The sequence below is a fragment of the Lepus europaeus genome, chromosome 2 (assembly GCF_033115175.1).
Source record: "Lepus europaeus isolate LE1 chromosome 2, mLepTim1.pri, whole genome shotgun sequence".
Taxonomy (NCBI): domain Eukaryota; kingdom Metazoa; phylum Chordata; class Mammalia; order Lagomorpha; family Leporidae; genus Lepus; species Lepus europaeus.
Window position 1 is genome coordinate 91572442 of NC_084828.1, and position 9984 is coordinate 91582425.

The 9984-nt window shown below is 43.3% G+C and overlaps 1 long non-coding RNA gene across 1 annotated transcript; it reads right to left on the reverse strand.

Annotated features, from left to right (window-relative positions):
* Window positions 1-6263: 6263 nt before the first annotated feature.
* Window positions 6264-7790, reverse strand: LOC133748607 (uncharacterized). Its single transcript, XR_009864485.1, has 3 exons — window positions 7716-7790; window positions 7247-7614; window positions 6264-6409 (listed from the first exon to the last, which is right to left on the reverse strand). It is a non-coding gene; the product is annotated as an uncharacterized LOC133748607 (long non-coding RNA).
* Between the last annotated feature and the right edge of the window lie 2194 nt (window positions 7791-9984).

A 9984-nucleotide genomic window follows, 5' to 3' on the forward strand; every position in this document is an offset into this window, starting at 1 on the left:
ACCAGGGCCAGTTCATCGCAGTCTTCACCCAGGGGAACTCAGCCCCAGATTGTTGACCATGGGGAATGTGAGCTAATCAATGACTATTTTAGGCCACTGAATTTTTGGACCGGTTTGTTACGTAGCTAAGACTAACTAATACACGTAGTGCATGTGATTGAAAGAAAAATCTGCCGCTAGTTCAGTGAAGGTATTTGGGGGGCTGTTGAGAAGCTTCCTGGTCTGAAATGAAAGTGACCATTACAAGAGTATGGGCACAAGTTCATCATAGAGAGAACACATATAATGGGTGGTCCCAAGGGACACAGTTTTCACCACGGAAGTATTGCCTTTCTGGAGGGATGAGCTGTTTGTAATGAATAAATCTGGGTTTTTTTTAAAAAATGATTCATAATAGGATTGGCACTTGGCGCAGTGCTTAAGACACCACTTGGGATGCCAGCATCCATATGGGAGTACCTGGTTCAAGTCTTGATCTCTTCATTTCCAATCCCAGCTTCCTGCTAAAGTAAACCCTGGGAGAAAGCAGGTGAGGGCTCGAATACTTGAGTCCATGCCACCCATGTGGAAATCTGAGTTCCGGGCTCCTGGTTTCAGTCTGGCTCAGCCCTGGCTGGTGCAGGAATCTGGGGAGTGAACAGCGGATGGAAGCTCTGTCTGTGTCTGTCCTCTGGCTTCTTCTCTGGGGTTTCTGAACCTTTTGAGTAAAATGAAAATAAATAAATACATTTTAGAAATTATTCATAATAATCTGCACATTTATTGTCCATTTTATACTTTAATGAATACTTTCAACTACATCTTCCTCTCTCTTTTATAGTTTGGAATAAAAAATTGTTAGAGTTGACCAAGGCCATGAATTGAGGTATTTTCTTTCTTTTTTTTAAGATTTATTTTTATTTATTTGAAAGAGAGTTACAGAGAGAGGTGGAGACAGAAAGAGAGAGGTCTTCCATTCACCAGTTCACTCCCCAATTGGCTACAACAGCCGGAGCTGAGCTGATCTGAAGTCAGGAGCCCGGAGCTTCTTCCAGGTCTCCTATGTGGGTACAAGAGCCCAAGGACTTGGGCCATCTTCTACTGCTTTCTCAGACCACAGCAGAGAGCTAGATCAGAAGAGGAGAAGCCGGGACTAGAACCGGTGCCCATATCGGATGCTGGTGCTTCAGGCCAGGGCTTTAACCTGCTGTGCCACAGCGCCAGCCCCAAAGTATTTTCAAACTTGGCATCACAGAATTAGAAATGATCAAGGGGCTAGAACCCCCACTTTCCTTGCTGCTTATTTTTAAATATTGAAGACCCAGTTAAGAGTTCATTTGAAGAAAGGTTCATGCAAATGTGTGAAATGACACCTCTATAACTCAAGCAGTTCTCTCTCAGAAACTAAAGTAATGTGTATATATAATTGCCCAGTTGTTGTCATGGTCACCATAAAACTAGAGATCCATGGTTAATTTTGGAGAGCAAAATGGCCGACATTTTGATGTTCTTTTATCTACTTTTATGTCCCATTATTAAATTAAAACAATATCCTTCTTCCTTCAGTAACCCATAGGAAAAGAGAAAATTTGTCCTTAGAGCCCTCCAGGTATAGAAGTACTTCCAAGAGTTGCAAGTAACAGGAGGTGGATTGTAGCTTAAATTTTTAAAAATGTTTTTATTTTTGGCCGGCGCCGTGGCTCAACAGGCTAATCCTCCGCCTTGCGGCGCCGGCACACCGGGTTCTAGTCCCCGTCGGGGCTCCGGATTCTGTCCCAGTTGCCCCTCTTCCAGGCCAGCTCTCTGCTGTGGCCAGGGAGTGCAGTGGAGGATGGCCCAAGTGCTTGGGCCCTGCACCCCATGGGAGACCAGGAGAAGCACCTGGCTCCTGCCTTCGGATCAGCGCGGTGCGCCGGCCGCAGCGCGCCGGCTGCAGCGGCCATTGGAGGGTGAACCAACGGCAAAGGAAGACCTTTCTCTCTGTCTCTCTCTCACTGTCCACTCTGCCTGTCAAAAATAAAAAAAAAGTAAAAAAAAAAAAAAGGTTTTATTTTTAACTTGAGTGCTATGTAACATTGGCAGCTCCTGTCCCTAAAAGTGCCAGAAGGGTGCAGATATGACTCCTGAGCTAGTTAAGAGGCTAGAGCATCTCACACCTAAGATCTCTGTGATGGAGTTTACAGAAGCTCAGCTCAGGTCCTCCATCTCAAGGCAGTATTATTGTTTTTATTGACTCAGGGAAAAAAGAAAAAAGAAAAGCTTTGATGCAATTGTTCCCCTTAACACTGAACTCCTTTGTTCCAGATTCTTGTGGAAAATAAGCTCTTCCCAGTTAGCCCAACCCCTATAATTCATCAGTGCTTCTTGTGTGCAAACACTTGGCCACACTTGTCTATGATGGAATCTCCAAGGGTCTTGAACATCTTTGACCAAATGTCTTTTTGAGCAGGCTTCAGTAAGAGGAGTAACAGTCTTTGTACACATCCTAACATAAGAAGTGAGGTGGGAAGGGGCAGAAAAGGGAGTGAATTTTTACTGATCTTGAGGGTCTGCCAGGCACTGGGCTAGTGGTTTTGCACAAGTTACTTGTTTAATCTTTCGAACAACCAGAGACAGAGAAAGAAAGATGACTTTATTTTCCCTATTTTACAGGCAGGTATATCAGAGTTTAGACAAGTTAACTTGTCCCAAGCTATATTCCCAAAATGGATTGGCTGACTCTGAAGCTGTCACCTTCACACCAGGAGCCCTAAAGCTCCATTTCTTTACTGGAGCTAGAAGAGGGATGCATTCATATTCTTCCCCCACTTACTCTGTGCCATGCCTGCAAATCCTCGCTACCTCAGGAAGGCTCCAAGGACAGGCAGCAGGGCTACAGTTCAGCAGAGAAGTCACCAGTCTGGCCCCATGCCCTCACTACCCTCGTCTCCCCTGCACCCGCTTGGAAATAAAGGGATTTAGAAAACTTGCTTTCTTAGACCCTCCTTCTAGCTTGGAAAAATCTCCATGGAATCAGTCACAGAAATGATCACTTAAGTAATGCGTGTTAGGGATTTCTTTGAGCAACAGAGAACCCCTGTCTCCGTGAGTTTTATTTTTAAACTCTTTCTCTTTTTTCTCACGTGCATTCTTGGTATGAGTAGAAGGCGTTAGAACGGGGACTTTATTTATTTCCAGGGTGTTTTAGGCATAAGCAGGAACTGCTGGGAGAGCTTCCCCCACACAGGAGTGCCACAGACACCTCTCCAAAGGGGTGTGAGCAGAGTCTCACTCAGGCTTTTCTGAGAAGGTAGCAGCCCGGCAGGTGCAGCTGGAGGTGAGAGGGAGGGTGGTGGAGACAGCTAGGGAGAGCAGAAGCTGCCATTCTAGTGGAGAGTGCCACTGAGGATGTGATGATGGGCAGACACGATCCTTCCAGGCCTCGGGTGCCATGGTTCTGCATGGAAGCACTTGGGCTGACAGGGAGCTAAGGAACCAATAATGTGGCCTGTGCGTGATCACTTCACTTCATTCATGGCTTACCTGTCCTTGAGAGCTAGATGCAGAAATGAGCCTCTTGCAGCCTCTCCCTGGCCCACAGATTGTCTTGCACTAGTCTCGTCTACCTTGGGCATGAGGCATCTATGAATTAGCTATCTCGTAGATGATCTGATTCAAGATTCCAATCTCAGGAGCTGGATAGATTTCCCTCTTGATGCAAAATCATATTTCTTGAGAATGTGCAAAAAAAAAAAGTAACTGGAAAGCACCTAGAATTAGACAAAAATGGCTATGGGAGATTACCAACTCATTACTTGGAAAGGAGGTGGCTCCCTCTCACAATCAATTACTTGACTTAGATTTAAGAACTCACTGTCAAGGAGACTACAGACAGTGCTTAATCCCAGCCCTTCCCACTAGTCTCCATTCTTCCAGTCTGAGAGCCTTGTATGAGTCACAGCCAGCTAAGGGGCATAGCTGGACAAGGACCACTGGTCTTTAGGCTGGAAGGCATTTTCATAAAATCTGTTGATTAGATTCTAGTCCATTGTCCTGCCAGGTCCAGGAATCCCTGACAACCAGTTTTTCCCTTTTGGCTTCAACTTTTCAGGCAACTGGCAACATCGCTGTTATACCACAGCTTTCTTTAACCTTGGACAGAAATTAATTAGAAAGTTATACCCTAATTGATGTCCTTATAAATGAGTAAATAATGCCTTTCGATGATTCATTTGTACAAGGCTTTATTTTTTTTTTACTTTTACTTAATGAATATAAATTTCCAAAGTATAGCTTATGGATTACAATGGCTTCCCACCCCATAACTTCCCTCCCACCCGCAACCCTCCCCTTTCCCGCTCCCTCTCCCCTTCCATTCACATCAAGATTCATTTTCAATTCTCTTTATATACAGAAGATCAGTTCAATATATATTAAGCAAAGATTTCAACAGTTTGTCCCCACATAGCAACACAAAGTAAAAAATACTGTTGGAGTACTAGTTATAGCATTAAATAACAGTGTACAGCACATTAAAGACAGAGATCCTACATGATATTTTTTAAAAATTAATTAATTTTCTATGCAATTTCCAATTTAACACCAGTTTTTTTTTCATTTTCAATTATACAGAAGATCAATTTAGTATATACTAAGTAAAGATTTCATCAGTTTGCACCCACACAGAAATACAAAGTGAAAAATACTGTTTTAGTACTAGTTATAGCATCACTTCACATTAGACAACGCATTAAGGACAGATCCCACATGAGATGTAAGTACACAGTGACTCATGTTGTTGACTTAACAATTTGACACTCTTGTTTATGGCGTCAGTAATCTCCGAAGGCTCTAGTCATGAGTTGCCAAGGCTATGGAAGCCTTTAGGGTTCGCCAACTTTGATCTTATTCCGATAGGGTCATAGTCAAAGTGGAAGTTCTCTCCTCCCTTCAGAGAAAGGTACCTCCTTCTTTGATGGCCCCGTTCTTTCCACTGGGATCTCACTCACAGAGACTTTTCATTTAGGTCTTTTTTTTTTTTTCCCCAGGGTGTCTTGGCTTTCCATGCCTACAATACTCTCATGGGCTATTCAGCCAGATCTAAATGCCTTAAGGGCTGATTCTGAGGCCAGAGTGCTATTTAGGACATCTGTCATTCTATGAGTCTGCTGTGTATCCCGCTTCCCATGTTGGATCGTTCTCTCCCTTTTTGATTCTATCCGTTAGTATTAGCAGACACTTGTCTTGTTTGTGTGATCCCTTTGACTCTTAGACCTATCAGAGTCATCAATTGTGAACTGAGATTGATCACTTGGACTAGTGAGGTGGCATTGGTACATGCCACCTTGATGGGATTGTATTGGAATCCCCTGGCACATTTCTAACTCCACCATTTGGGGCAAGTCCGGTTGAGTATGTCCCAAATTTGTACAAGGCTTTATAAGGGGAGAATTATCTCCCCTTAAAAACCAATCAGAATTGTTGTTTGCAAACAATAGAAATGGATTCTGGGGCTGGCATTGTGGTGCAGCAAGCCAGGTTGCCACCTGCAATAATGGCATTCCATGTTGAAATATCAGTTTGAGTCCCAGCTGGTCTGCTGGAGTCCAGCTCCCTGCTAATGTGCCTGGGAAAGCAGTGGAGAATGCCCAAAATACCTGGACCCCTGCTACCCACATGGGACACCTGGATGGAGTTCCAGCCTCCAAGATTCAACCTGGGCCAGCCCTGGCTTTTTTGGTCATTTAAGGAGTGAACCACTGGATAGAAGGTTTCTCTCTCTCTCTCTCTCTCTCTCTCTCTCTCTCTCTTTTCCCTCTTCCCCCACTTCTTCAAATACATAAATAATTCTTTAAAAAAAAAACTGAAAATAAGTGGATCCTGGTTTTCTCCTGTGAAAGAGGACTGTGTTGAATTGATTTAGAGCTCACGTAGGAAGCTGAAAGGAAGAGCTTCGACCAGAGGTGGGCTCTACATTCAATCTCCTTTGTCAAGAACAGTATATTCCACGTGTAGGACTCTGATCTGCCTGAAATGCAAGCATTTCCTCTACATGCACGTACTTTACTAAAGAGTCAAAATCCTGGGAGCAAGTGTGAGATGGGCGAAGCTCAAGTCATGTGGTTTAGACTTGGCAGATTTAAAATACAACTCTACTCTTCTTCTAAAGGGTTAACATAGAGACTTTGTCAATGAACTTTGAATACATCATCTTATACCCTAATAATGTCTTACACAGACTCTGAAGACTATTTTAGAAAGATGAAGAAATGAATTCTGCACCAAATCCAGTAGTACTCTCCAGCTTTTTCAATGCCACATATAGCTTTATATTTCTACTACCTGCACAAAAACATACCGGGATCACTTAATGAACTTTTAAATTGGCTCTTTAAAACAGTAATGCAATCAGGCTCCCCATTTGATCCATGCACAAAAATCTGCAGACAGGCTGAAAGAGAAAATGTGAATCACAGTTTAAATAGATGCATTTCAACAGCTCCCCAAGACAAACACATGTATTAATTGGCACATACTTTGGGGCATGTTATATACTTAAGTGGAAGAAAGAGAACAGAGTATCATTGCACCAGAGACAATAAAGATTTGAACTCTGAACCCAGAAACAAAATGTACCCTGTTTCCAGAAATGCTTAGTTTTGAGAACAACGAATTAGGAGCTTAGAGAAAGACTCTGAGGGCCTGATCAGACTGGAGAAATGATCTCTGGCTTTATGTAACAAGAAGGTTCTTGTATACGTGGTATGTAAGAACTAGATCACAGTCATAGTTCTGTGGGGGAAAGCCTTTTGACATAATATGTATAGGGAGAGCTAGTAGACACAGAGCTAAGACACGTCTAGAAGTTCTAGTAATACCATTCTATTCTTATATGGCCAGAACTCAAGAATAAGAAGATTTAGGCTGAGGGTAAAAAAGGCAAGTTTCTTGGTGTGCATGCTATGCCACTACGTGCTATTTAGACAGTAACAATGGCTTCCAACCCTGGAGGAGATGACATTTGAAGGGACAACATCAACACAGGTATGGATTTAACTAAGTACTTTCTCTTTTTGTGTTGTTTTATGATAAATGAATGTTTCCATTGACTAAAAGATAAAAAATAGTGCTTAGAATAAAGATCTGCGATGCTGGCCTTCCTATACCTTCTTGGGCTTTATTTCCACTCCCCTCTCCCTGGGTTGTTTTTTGCAGATAGGTCTCATCTTGTTGGATTTCAGGCATAAAGAGAAAAGATTGTGTCTCCTGCTTTTCCTTTTTCACTTACCTAGGACGTAGTGTATTCTCAGTATGTGTATGCTGGATGAATCAATCTTGAGACAGAATGAAGACATAAGGCTCCTACTTTAGACAAGGTTGTGTGAACTTGAGAAGTAAATTCATCTCTCTGGAGCTTCCTTGTAAAAAGAAGGAGTGAAGTGTTGACTACAGAGCGCATGGTAAATAGGTATCTATTTGTATACCTACCTGACCGAATTCTCCGCATTCCAAGTCTGGTTACTCTTCGGCCAGTTGGTGCACTTCTAGTATGGGCAGGCCCCTGCCTGATGGAGAAGACACAGCATTTTGGAGTGTCTGTGTATTTGATCACCCAGAGGCCCCTCTCATTATAGGTTGCTGTATCTTCACTGTTTTCTAGAATGAAGAAGGAAAAAACTGGTGAAAACACAACATTAACAGAATGCAGAACAAGTGAGAGAATCATTGCCTGTCCTTTCATACAAGTATCACCTTACCTCCAAGCAGATCCCTAAAAAATCATGTTTATCAATGTGCAGCTAACACAGAGAGGAGATTGTAGTATTCCTTGGACTTCCACATGTGGGCTGGCAGAGCTGATGTGCTGACTTGTTGTAGGTACAGCTTCCCGCGTCCCACCCTAAGAAATGATTCATGATCTTGAAATGGGGCTTGGGACGAATATTTATGCTCAAAAACTTTCCAAGATGATTCTGACATGAATCCAGGATTGGAAAGCACTGTTTTTGACGGCTGAATCAGTCCAAAAGTGTCTGAACAGGGTGAAACAAATAAAACAAAATGTCAGAGACAAATGTAAATTCCTCAGCTTCACAATAACAAGAACTGGAAAAACCTGGGCTGCCAGCAGCATGCGTAATAAGCTGCAGGAATCAGTTGTCTGTAAGCTCAGGGTGATTCTTACCCAAGCAGCTATGAAGGTGCTAGGCTTCATACAATTTCCAGAGCGCAACGGACCCACCTTCCCTATTCTGAACTCTCCAAAGACACCTCAGTATGGTCTTGATTTAATGGTAGCAATCATTACTTTTGGTAATGATATCTAGTAGTGTTTAAAATATTCATGCAGCATTGCATTTACAAGTTTTCTGTGTTCAACATTTGATTTACCCCCAATACAAACTTTAGTTCGGTTGCGTTGATGGAATACAGCCTGTTAACAGACACACAACTCAAACCCAGATCCGTCATGCCCCAAGTCCCATGTTGCATTTGTCCGTTAGGAGAACTTACAGGCTAGGAAAGCAAGACCATGTCATCAGAAAAGCTAGCACTCATGTGTTTTTTCCAGAGGCTTGCTGGGTTTCATCAGAGTAGAGATGACATATTGGTCATAGAAGCTGCCTCAGAAAGCAGGACCCAACCCATTGAAAAGTTACAGGGAGAAAGACCTTGGCCCATACCTGGGCCCCAGATATTTTTTAACAGTCCTCTGAAGATGGAGGAAACTGTCTTCAGATGGAATCTGGAATACCATGGACCAGGACTGCATGGGGAGGAAGGAGGCTAGGGGCGGTAACCTCAGAGGCACTAGGAGGGATGCAGAGTAACAGTGATATGGAATCTTGTCGTGTTCTAGTGACCAGGGCTATTGGGAGAATAAGTGCCAAGAGGGGTCATGGAGGAGAATCATGGCTCAGGCCTGGGGAACTCCCACTCTGCATGCAGGTGCTCCACAGCCTCATCCTTTTGCCCTCTGAGCTGTCCTAGAGAACATAGTGCCTCAGCCTGAGCTCAATGTTGGGAGCAGCCTGCTATCCTTTATGTTTCAGACCATAGCCTCTCTCCTCTGGCTGCTATTTAGTGAGCTCTGATACCATCTGAGAACCACACATTGCCAGAGCTTAGCACATAACTAGAGGGCACTTAGAGATCATTTGATCCAACGTGGCCACTTATAGAGAGGGAACAGACAGTGTAACAGAGGTATAGATGTATGTATTAGTCCTATATATATGACTTTAATCACAAACATCATTAACTAATGGAGTTGGAAGAGAAGCTCAGACTGTACCCCATTTGGCCATGCTGCTTGGTTTTCCTGAGAAGAGGAGTAATTGCCTTGGTTCACAAAGTGAGGCATGCCTGTCAGTCCCATGCATTACCTCCCGATTTCCATGCAGAACTGTTCTTTCTGTCTGTTCCACTAGGGAAAGCACCCTTTGCTTTGGGGTACAGAGAGGCCAAAGCTGGGGTCATAGAGGGCCAGCCCTGCCCTACATGGTGCTACCTTGTCTGAGGGCTGGTGTCACAAGCATGTGCAGCCTCGGCCCTCAGTAAAGAATTCTCCAAGTGCACGGAAAAATGTAGGTAGTCTATCAGATACAGCTCACACCACTGAGGTCTGAAAAGGAACACAGTAAACATTCTTTGGGATAATTCTACCTGTTAATGGCTTTCTGGGTTATTTCCACATGTATATTTCTGTGTTTGGCTCCAGAGTTAGTATTATAGGTAAAAAGTGGAATTTAACATAGAATTTATCATTGCAGTAGGGGAGAATTTTTAATGGTATGAAGAGGGAAGCAACATTTGACAATTCTCTTTCTGTCTTCTCCCTCCCTCCCTCCCTCCCTCCCTCCATGTGTCTTTGCCTTTCTGCCTTTCCTCCTGAATTTTCCAACTCAAGGCTGCAGGGGCTCATCATTTGAAGAATGAACATTTTCACTCAAAGAGCTAACACATACAGCTTTAACTGAAGGATGCTCTGCTCTGCCTTTCAGTGTCTTAGCCCATCTCAGAACA